Genomic DNA, 12,376 nt, shown 5'->3' with positions numbered 1-12,376 from the left:
AAGTGACCCCATTTTAGAAAGTACGGAATAGGGTGGCAGTATTGTTGGTACTAGTTCAGGGTAGATATGATTTTTGGTTGCTCTATATTACACTTTTTGTGCGGCAAGGTAACAAGAAATAGCTTTTTTGGCACGTTTTTTTTTTTTGTTATTTACAACATTCATCTGACAGGTTAGATCACGTGGTAATTTTATAGAGCAGGTTGTCACGGACGCAGCGATACCTAATATGTATACAATTTTTTTTTATTTATGTAAGTTTTATACAATAACTTCATTTTTAAAACCCAAAAATTGTTTAGTGTCTCCATAGTCTGAGAGCCATAGTTTTTTCAGTTTTTGGGCGATTATCTTGAGTAGGGTCTAATTTTTTGCGGGATGAGATGACAGTTTGATTGGCACTATTTTGGGGTGCATATGACTTTTTGATCACTTGCTATTACACTTTTTGTGACGTAAGATGGCAAAAAATTGCTTTTTTTGCACAATTTATTATTTTTATTTTTTATGGTGGTCACCTGAGGGGTTAGGTCATGTGATATTTATATAGAGCCGGTCGATACGGACGCGGCAATACCTAATATGTATACTTTATTTTTATTTATGTAGGTTTTACACAATGATTTTATTTTTGAAACAAAAAAAATGATGTTTTAGTGTTTCCATAGTCTAAGAGCCATAGTTTTTTCAGTTTTTGGGCGATTATCTTGAGTAGGGTCTAATTTTTTGCGGGATGAGATGACGGTTTGATTGGTACTATTTTGGCGTACATGCGACTTTTTTGATCACTTTTATTACCTTTTTTGGGAAGTAAGGTGGGCAAAATTTCAATTTTCTCATAGTTTTTATTTTTTTATTTCTATGGCGTTCACTGTGCGGGGAAAGTAACATGACCGTTTTATAGATCAGGTCGTTACGGACGCGGCGATACCTAATATGTGTAGTTTATTTTATTTTTTTTAATTTTTATTCAGTGATAAATGTTTTTTTTTTTAATCTTAACTTTTTTCACTTATTTTATATTTTTTTTGACCCAGACCCACTTGGTTCTTGAAGATCCAGTGGGTCTGATGTCTGTAAAATACAGTACAGAACCTATATAGGTATCTGTACTGTATTTTACTTACACTGAACAGATCTATGCTTTCAGCATAGATCTGTTCAGCACCATGGACAGCAGGACGCCTGAGCAGGCGTCCTGTTGTCATGGGAACCTTCCCCGTCTGCTCAGTTATGGTCAGAACTGCGCAGACGGGGAAGGGTAAGGACGGGGCTCTGGGGGGGCTGTCTGGGGGCTCTCTCCCTCTCCCATCGGGGGGCTGCAAAGGCACAGCAGCCCCCCGATCGGAGAGGGAGGGAGCTCCCTTTTACTGTTAACCTTTTCCATACAGCAGTTCGTACGGACCGCTGTATGGAAAGGGTTAAACGGCTGACATCGCATCAACGATGTCAGCCGTTTATACCAGGGTGCCAGCAATGTGCTGGCACCCTGGTATACCCACTGTACACCAACGATTATTCAATGGGAGGCGGGCGGGGGATCGCGATCCCGCCTGCCGCACCGCCCGCCTCCCGCAACGCCCCCACCGCCTGCGACACCCCCCCTGCACCACCCGCCGCCATCAAATCATGCAGGGGTGCAGGGGGGGGTGTACTATATTGATTTTAGACACTCTAAAGTTTCTGATCCCCGCGGTCAGGGACCGCGGGGATCAGAAACTGCAAAAAGCGCAGCAAACCGCAGGTCTGAATTGACCTGCGGTTTGCTGCGATCGCCGACACGGGGGGGTCACATGACCCCCCCTGGCGTTTTAACAGGATGCCGGCTGAATGATTTCAGCCGGCATCCTGTTCAAATTAACCCCTGCGGCGCCGGAATGCCGATTTTAAAGTCAGGACGTACCGGTACGTCCTTGGTCCTTAAGGACTCGGGAAATAGGGCGTACCGGTACGTCCTATGTCCTTAAGCGGTTAAGGAGGAAAGGTACCGGAGCCTATAACGGGAGAACAGAGCGGCGCCCGGGGATAATAGTAAGTGCAGTGAGATCCCCGGGCGCCGCTCTATATGGCAGCATACTCAGTTCACATAGTTTATACCAGTGAAAGGTCCTCTTTAATATTTTATTAAAAAAAATATTAAAACTTAATAGAATTACTGCCACGTTATCAGATCTAACAGAATAAAACGGGGGTTGAATTGGCGGTAGGTATGACATCATCAAAGGTTCTAGAAAGATAGACGGATGAATTAGCCGCTGTCAATATTTACAATGGCTTTTATAATGGCTTAGTAAGAGGTTAATACAAGCTTAATATCATTTTATTTTTAAAGATATTAAAGCATAATTAAATTACTGACGTAATATCAGATCTAACAGAATAAAATGGGGCGTTGAATGGGCGGTGTTTAGGCGTGGTTCGGGAAGGGTTGTTGGTGGAGTGGGCGGGGTTATGGGTGGGTAAAGGGGCGTGTTAACCTGTCACTTTTAGTTTGACGAGAACAGTAGCCCTATACTACTACTACTCCCCTATATACCTAAATATAACTACTATAATACTGTACCCTCTACAGTGGTGTAGTGAGAAGGGGCAGCCTTGGCACGTGCCCTGGACGCAGAGGCTGTGGGTGGGGAGCGCACCCACTGGGTAGTTTGTTTACATGGTGAATCCTTTCCTTGGGTGCTGAAAAGCCTGGCTACACCTCTGACCCTTTGTAATATTGTTATCAATGTCAAGAATATAACTAATATATATATATATATACACTCACCTAAAGAATTATTAGGAACACCTGTTCTATTTCTCATTAATGCGATTATCTAGTCAACCAATCACCTGGCATGCTTCAATGCATGTAGGGTTGTGGTCCTGGTCAAGACAATCTCCTGAACTCCAAACTGAATGTCAGAATGGGAAAGAAAGGTGGGCTACAACAGCAGAAGACCCCACGGGTACCACTCATCTCCACTACAAATAGGAAAAAGAGGTTACAATTTGCACGAGCTCACCAAAATTGGACTGTTGAAGACTGGAAAAATTTTGCCTGGTCTGATGAGTCTCGATTTCTGTTGAGACATTCAAATGGTAGAGTCCGAATTTGGCGTAAACAGAATGAGAACATGTATCCATCATGCCTTGTTACCACTGTGCAGGCTGGTGGTGGTGGTGTAATGGTGTGGGGGATGTTTTCTGGGCACACTTTAGCCACCTTAGTGCCAATTGGTCATCGTTTAAATGCCACGGGCTACCTGAGCATTGTTTCTGACCATGTCCATCCCTTCATGACCACCATGTATTCATCCTCTGATGGCTAGTTCCAGCAGGATAATGCACCATGTCACAAAGCTTGAATCATTTCAAATTGGTTTCTTGAACATGACAATGAGTTCACTGTACTAAAATGGCCCCCACAGTCACCAGATCTCAACCCAACAGAGCATCTTTGGGATGTGGTGGAACGGGAGCTTCGTGCCCTGGATGTGCATCCCTCAAATCTCCATCAACTGCAAGATGCTATCCTATCAATATGGACCAACATTTCTAAAGAATGCTATCCGCACCTTGTTGAATCAATGCCACGTAGAATTAAGGCAGTTCTGAAGGCAAAAGAGGGTCCAACACGTATTAGTATGGTGTTCCTAATAATTCTTTAGGTGAGTGTATAACTATAATACTGTCCTTATATATAAGGATATATATTCTATAATACTACATCCTATGTACTACAATATAACTACTAAAATGCTGTCCCCTATGTACAAGAATATAACTACTGTACTACTGCTCCTATGAATAAGAATATACCTACTATAATACTGTTCCCTATGTACTAGAATATAACTACTATGATACTGCCCCTATATAAAATAATATAGCTACTATGATACTACCCCTAAGTGCAACAATATAACCATTATAATACTGTCTCCTTTGTACAAGAATATAACTACTATAATACTGCCCTCTATATACAAGAATATAACTGCTATAAAACTTCCCTCTATGTACAAGAATATAACTAGTATAATTCTCTCCCTTATGTACAACAATATGACTACTATAATATTGTCCCCCAGGTACAACAATATGACTACTATAATACTATGCCTATGTACAAGAATATAACTACTACTATAATACTGCCCTCTATATACAAGAATATAACTATTATAATACTTCCCTCTATGTACAAGAATATAACTGCTATAATTCTCTCCCTTATGTACAACAATATGACTACTATAATACTGTCCCCCAGGTACAACAACATGACTACTATAATACTATGCCTATGTACAAGAATATAACTACAATAATACTGCCTCCTATGTACAAGAATATAACTACTATAATACTGCGCCTATGTACAAGAATATAATTGCTATAATACTGCCTCTATGTAAAAGAATATAACTACTATAATACTGCTCCTATGTACAAGAATATAATTACTATAATACTGACGAGTCCCCCATTTTAAGTACACTCCCCTCTCCATCAAAATCACATTATTCGGCCTCATGCACACGACCATAGTGTGTTTTGCGATCCGCAAATCGTGGATCCGCAAAACACGGATGGCGTCCGGACGCGTTCCGCAAATTGCACGGACAGCCTTAAATATAAATGCCTATGCTTGGCCGCAAACCGTGGACAAGAATAGGACATGTTATATTTTTTAAGTGGGGCCACGGAATGGAGCAACGGATGCGGACAGCACACGGAGTGCTGTCCGCATCTTTTGCGGCCCTATTAAAGTGAATGGGTCCGCATCCGAGCCGCCAAAATGGCGGCTTGTATGTGGACCCAAACAACAGCCTTAGTGATAGAAATTAATTTCTCCAAACTCAGGAGATTAGGCTGTAGCCAATGCTTGGCAATGACTTTTCTCATTAAATAGAGTACCTTGGCAATAGCTGCTATTCGTCTGTAGATCTCCAACATATTCCAGCAATCCCACCAACAGAAACCTCAGTACTCGCACTGCATACACCTCTTCTAGTAAATCAAATACCTCTGACCACAACCTGTTGATGTTACACCTAGAGAGCTGAGCCTCTAGGTGTAACAGCAACGCACTAGTTGCCCCTAGAGGCTCATTTGCATATATTAAAACATCATTTTTCTCAGCAATGTGAGCACATATGAACATGGGACCAACACAGATGTCTTCAGCTGCCAAGTGCACATGTAACAGGTCAGCCAGTTTCATAAGTACAAATCTGCTGACAGATGCCATTTAACTTCCACCTTTAATAACAGTTGAGGTCCCATTCCCCCATTCGAATGGAGCAACAGTTCAAGCACGCACCCTGCCACTCCTTTCATTCTCTATGGGACCTCTACCATAAAGCATGAATGGAGCGTTATTATGCACGCACAACCTTTTGCTCCATTATTCAGTCTTCTTGCTGGAGTGCTTAAAAGGACTTTTGGTTCACATATTCGACTTAGAGATGAGTGAATCAATTTTAAACAAATTTAATTTGTTCTAAATTTCACATAAATTTGTCTGCCAAATTTATTTCAAAGTTTTGGAGATTCCTAGCGCCAGAAGGGAGGAAGACGATGACGGATCACATGACACCTGGAGGAAGTTAGGGCAGGGCTTGTCCTCATTGGCTCAGAGGCTGACAGACAGCCTGATCAGCCAATCAGGTGGCAGTATTCAGCCAGGTCCTTCTGCTAAGAATGAGCCTGACACCATTCTGGTCTCATCTGTGGATGTGATAGGATGTCTTGTGGCTGTGTCTGCCAAAAAACTATGGCAGACACAAGCCGATTACTAGGGCCAGTATAGGAACACTATATGGAGAGAATTGGACATAAAATTGAGTAGACTTTAGAGTTTTATCAGGGAAAGCGTAGCCTAGAGAGTGAGCGACTGCTCATTGGCTCAGTTGTTTCACACAGCTTGCTGGCAAGTTCTGCATTAAAGAATCTTACAAGAAACTCATATTTTTTTGAATGAACAACCAACCAGTTTTTATTTTGTAAAAAAGTTCCTACAGTTTATAGGCTTATTGCCAGCACCCTAGTATAATACCTTCATCTGCAAACACTAAGGAATTGCCTTTATTGCTAAGAAACAATTTCTAGTTACTGTAACGGGCATTTCAGTGCAATATACCTGTGTTACTGAATGTCTTGTATATTGATGCAAGATAGCATTTAGTGTTATAGCAAAAGCATTTTACTGCACTAATGCTGTTATTATACCTGTGTTATTGAACACACTGTATATTAGCGCAAGTTACCATTCAGTGTTACAGCAAAAGCAATACTGCAATAACGGTCATTTTTATATCCATGTTATTGAACATGTTGTATATTACTGCAAAATACAGATAAGTGTTCTATCAAAAGCAATACTGCAATAATAATATTATTATATCAGTGTAATTCAGGCATCCTCAAACTGCGGCCCTCCAGCTGTTGCAAAACTACAACTCCCAGTATGCCCGAACAGCCTATAGGTATCAGCCTACAGCAGGGCATTGTGGGAGTTGTAGTTTTACAACAGCTGGAGGGCCGCAGTTTGAGGATGCCTGGTGTAATTCAATGCATTGTATATTGCTGCAAGATACTGATAAGTGTTATAGCAAAAGCAATACTGAAATAATGGCATTATTATAACCATGTAATTCAACGCATTGTATATTACTGCAAGATACAGGTTCAGTGTTACAGTAAATGTATTTTACTGCGAAAACTGCATTATTACCATTGTAAATTGGCAATATTAGTGTGCAGTTTGTTTGTACAAGGGGAGGGACATTTAATTGCGCCTTTGTCTTTAAGTTACAGAAAAACACTTACATTTTTTCTAGTACTGTTTAATAATCTGTGCACCAGACCTGTGACTTTTCATTTTTAGACCTCATAATAAAATGTCTGGCAAATGGAAGAGTATCAAACAAAAGACTCATGCCTCTTCTTCCGAGATTCAGAATGTGGGTAGTAGTGCAAACAACAGTAGTAGCACCAGCTGTCCGGCCACTAGTAGTAGTAGGCCACAGTTCTTCCTGGTTTTTTGGTTCATTTATAGACCTCACCTACTGTGTTCTTCCCCCTTCCCTTGTAGATTGTAAGCTCTTGCAGGCAGGGTGCTCTCCCCCTCGGTAGCAGTCTGTTGATAGTTTCTGGTTTACTGTATTTTGATATTATGTATGTGTAACACTCTCTTGATGTACAGAACCATGGAATTAATGCTTCAAATAAATAATAATAATAAAATGTCTGGTAAATGGAGACTCATGCCTCTTCTTCCGAGATTCAGAATGTGGGTAGTAGTGCAAAAAACAGTAGTAGCACCAGCTGTCCGGCCTTTAGTAGTAGTAGGCCACAGTTCTTCCTGGCTTCTGATCAGCTCCTCATTATTAGGAGAAAAAAGATGAGATTGTTGTCTCGATGGCTCACTCCTCCTCTCAGTCACAGCAGGATGATGTGGATGTCACCTCTGAGTCTAACACCAGTCTTGGAGCCAGGGGTCACAGCATTCCTCCTGCTCCTCCTCCTTGCAACCCCAGAGAAACCTTTAAGTTGGATTTCTCTGTCTTTAATGGTCCCCCTAGTGGGACACTTTTTTTCCCCTAAAAAGAGGCAACAAAACCCCATACGATATGGAAGATATTCAATAGAGTCTCCCTGCTGATGACTTGTGTGAGAAGCATCAGCATTTGGACTGCCATGAGGAGGAGGTTCAGGCAGAGGGAGAAGACCTCAAGCATAGCTGTGTTAGTGGTGTTGGTAGTAGTAGTAACACTTGTAGCCATGGTGGTCACAGTAGGGGCAGTGGTAGAGACAGTGGCACTCGGGGAAAATACAGAGCAGGAAACTGGGAAGAGGGCCAAGGAACCCACGATGACATCGCACTTTGATAAAAGTGGTATGGAGGGTGAACTATGATGATGATTGTGTGTAGGACAGATACTGGGAGTCGGATCGGGATGCTGAGGAGGAGGAGGAGACATCAGAGGAGGAGGCTGGTGGCTGCAGTGGCAATAAAGAGTGGAGGCAACATATGTCAAAAACCTCCAAAATAACTGTCAGGGTGAGATCTGCTCTATTGTGGTCAGCTCGTGAACTGGTGATGCTGCTGATAAAGTGGGCATAGGCTCAAAATGTGCTAGATCTAGGCCAAGATCCGCTGCTGCTAGCTCTGTGCGAGTATCTTCCTATGGCATTTTTTCTCCATAAGGCCGGCACACAAAAACAAAGCCATATGCAAGACCTGCAGGATAAAAAAAAAAAATGGGCATTTAAACACAAACATAGGTACCAGAGCTCTATTGCAGACCATGAAGCGGCATCACCAGATCTTGTGGTAAAATAGAACTGGCCAGCATTTGAATCAGAAGTCAGTCTTGCTTCTCCTGAATTTCTTTGTGGCGGCCAGGTCACATCCCCAACCAGTACTGTGTCATTCTCATCATCATAAGCTGCTTCTTCTCCTGCTCAGAATCCTCCTCCTTGTCCTCCGTTCCATTGTAAGACATCCATAATGGGATGTGTGGCCATGAGAAAACTATTGTGCGACCAGAGCAATTAGCTTGTGTGCAAGCTGAACTAATGTCTGGCCAGGTTGTTGCCGGTTCAGTTGCTACCATACCACTTAGTTGTGGTAAATGCACAGTTCTGCGCCTTCCCCAAATAGTAATTCTTCTCTAAAATGTAATTCTTCTCTATGCCATCAGCTAAAGTCTTTATACATTTTATTATAAAAATCCATAGTTTATTTAGAAACACTAAGCCCAAAAAGTTAAAAATCATTGTATACAATTGCAACATTGTGTTTGGACCAGCCATACATGCCTACAAACACCAAGTTCTACATAGGAACATATATAAGCCGCCAAAGAAGTACACAATTCATAAATATGGGATCAAAAAACAGTGCAAAATACTTATCAAATAAGAAGGTAGACGGTCATGGTGTGTAGGTAATACCCCCCACACGTATCGCCGGATCAAGCCAGCTTCTTCAGGGATCTAAAGGTCAAGGCAATTGTGTCTGAGATATATATATACATAAATAATTTGGATAAAAATAGAAATTTACCTGACATTAAATTAGAAGAGGTAGGGGGGTGTGGTAGGGGTGTATTGACATCCCCGGTGCAGAGCCCGCATCCCCATGTAATGGCGCCACCCTGTAAGAATCTGCGTTATGGAGGCAAAATAGCGCATGCGCAAAATAGTGTGTTCCACCATGCATTCTAAATATAGGCAGTATCTGCCCGATCTATTACATTCATCTTGAATAATATACCAGAATAGAAATAGCATATAAAGCCATATAAATAGGATGATGATAGAGCGCCTTATAAAACAGAAAGTATCAATTAAATACAAGGGGAGTTTATCGATACTTATCATACTATAATTAATTACCGGATTTTTCGCCCCATAAGACACATTCCCCCCCCCTCCCAAATGCTAATGAAGCGCTTCCATTTTGCAAGCGCTCATTAAAGGGAGGACTGGGAAGCAGTGAAGGCTCTGTGCTCACCGCTTCCTGGTCCTCGACTGTCGGCTGTGAAGGCTGCGCACAGTATGAGAGTGCACTGTGACCTCACGCTGTAAGTGCCGGGTCACAGCACAGCCGACAGCAGGAAATAGACAGAGCGCGCTGGAGGCGAGGAGTGGCGGCGTCCAGGAGCAGGAGAGGTAAGTGTTTTTTTATTTATTTATTTGCTCTGTGGCACTGGGGCTTATACTGGGGGCATAATAAATGGCACTGGAGGCATAATAAATGGCACTGGGGGCTCATAAATGGCATTGGGGGGTCATAAATGGCACTGGGGCTTATAACTGGCATGGGGCTAATAATGGGGGCTCATAACTGGCATGGGGTCTAATGGGGGCTCATAAATATAATGGGGGCTCATAAATGGCATGGGGACTCATAAATGGCATGGGGGGTCTGATCTGAGGCATGGGGGTCTGATCTGAGGTCTTACTGGGGTCTTATTAACATTGGGGGTCTGATTGGGGCTGTCTGAGATCTAATGAAAAATATTTTTTCTTATTGTCCTCCTCTAAAACCTAGGTGCGTCTTATGGGAGAAATGATAAACCACAATATGAAAAATCCATTATTCAAACATAAATATATAACCCATTATCCTACACACAATGTACCATAATCATGAAATGAAAACCCAGTGAAAAATTCTTATATCCAGTTCATCAAATAGTATACCATAGTTATAACTCCCATAACCAATAATACCATGATTGTGTAACTCATTATTGTGACATGATTCTAAATAAATAACATATCCTATTTGAAAAAAAAGAAAAAGTCACTTAATTATAGAACTTAATGAAGTATGTTATAATAGAAAGGTCCCTTAATCAAATATTATAACATGATTATAGAACGTATTATCACATGTCCAATTAATATATCATGATTTATAAAATATTAAAACGAGATTATCAACCTAATTACCATATAGCCATTAAACCTAATAGGACATGATTATGAAAACCTGTTAATTAAGCATTGTAACATAATGTAAACCATTATAATGTATCAAATATATCATATTAAATGCCATAACCATAAAAATCATAATCAAATATTGTGACATAATTAAATAGAAAAAAAATACTTATAGGTCTGCATAGGGAAATCAAAGAGAAGAGGGTAAGAAATTACTTCATCAAATACATATAAATAGAAAATCACAAAGGAATGGGAAGTATATCAGAAACTGTCGCGAAAGCATAAGATTGAAGTCCGTCTTTAATGTATTAACAATCATGTCCATATAGAACCATGTAGGGGCCCATGGTCCTTGGAGAGCGGCTTCAAAAGTGTCCTCCAAAATATTTGTGACCACAATAAAAAAAAACACTGCAAAGTGCTTGTTACTTCAATCCATAATTGTGTATTCAACTCCAAAGTGCAAGGTATAAATGGTGATCAACCTTAGATAAAAAAACTAAAATTGAGTGACACAAACTAACAAAAATAATTTAAAAAAACTTTTATTGTGTATAATATCCAGTAAAAGTGAGTTCTTCATTCAGACCAAATGGTGTAAGAGAACTCAGGTTAAAAATCCACCTGGATTCAGATCTAAGCAGTTGTTGAGACACAGGTGCTCCCCTAATATTACTACGGATCAAATCCAAGCCCGCAATCCTTAAACCACTGTACCTACCTCCATGATGTTCCAAAAAATTAGAAGCAACCGATGTCAAAGGTTTTTCTTTCCAAAGCTTATCACGTGGTGCCAAGCCAATACTGGAAAGATGTTGTTGTGCCCTCTTACATTATTCCTGTGTTGTTTGTCCAACATAAATCTTCCCACAAAGGCACAGTAGGGCATATACCACATTTCTAGAGAGGCAGTTCACATAATTATTTAGAACAATATTTTTCTGATTCCCCAAATTATCTGAACCCAACAACCCAACATTGCAATTACCACACGGGTATGTGCCTCTCAATTTGGTACCTCCATCCGTCACGCCAGTTGGACATTGGAAATGGCTTTGCACCAGTTTGTCATTCAAATTAGGTGCTCTACCAGCAATAAATCTCGGTTTGGCGTCAATAGCGTCGTATCTGAGGTTAGAAGATACCAATGTGTGCCCAAAATCCTGTATAAGTCCGTCCATTGATTGTTGTATCGAGTGATGAGGCGTACTTTATTATCACAGATCCTGGGTCTTGGTTTAAACAGGTCAGAGCGATTTGATCCCTTGGCTAAACAATAGGCCTGTGAAATAAACCTTTTAGGGTATCCCCTCTTCTGAAGACATGATGATAAATCACCAGATGCCTCCTTATAATCTGCCATAGAGGTACAGTTGTGGCGGAATCTCAGGAACTGGCCCCTGGGTATTCCTTTCTTAACCACTTCACATCCGACCAGGACTAATTTTGCAATTCTGTCATATGTCACTTTATGTGGTAATAGCTTCGGAACGCTTTTACTTATCCAAGCCATTCAGAGATTGTTTTCTCGTGACACATTGTACTTCATGATAGTCATAAATTTGAGTCAATATACAGTACAGTCCAAAAGATTAGACACACCTTCTCACTCAAAGAGTTTTCTTTATTTTCATGACTATGAAAATTGTAGATTCACACTGAAGGCATCAAAACTATGAATTAACACACGTGGAATTATATACATAACAAAAAAGTGTGAAACAACTGAAAATATGTCATATTCTAGGTTCTTCAAAGTAGCCACCTTTTGCTTTGATTACTGCTTTGCACACTCTTGGCATTCTCTTGATGAGCGTCAAGAGGTAGTCACCTGAAATGGTTTTCACTTCACAGGTGTGTCCTGTCAGGTTTAATAAGTGGGATTTCTTGCCTTATAAATGGGGTTGGGACCATCAGTTGCGTT

Source organism: Bufo gargarizans, chromosome 6 (assembly GCF_014858855.1).
Source record: "Bufo gargarizans isolate SCDJY-AF-19 chromosome 6, ASM1485885v1, whole genome shotgun sequence".
Classification (NCBI taxonomy): Eukaryota; Metazoa; Chordata; class Amphibia; order Anura; family Bufonidae; genus Bufo; species Bufo gargarizans.
Note: the sequence above shows the minus strand (reverse complement) of the source record.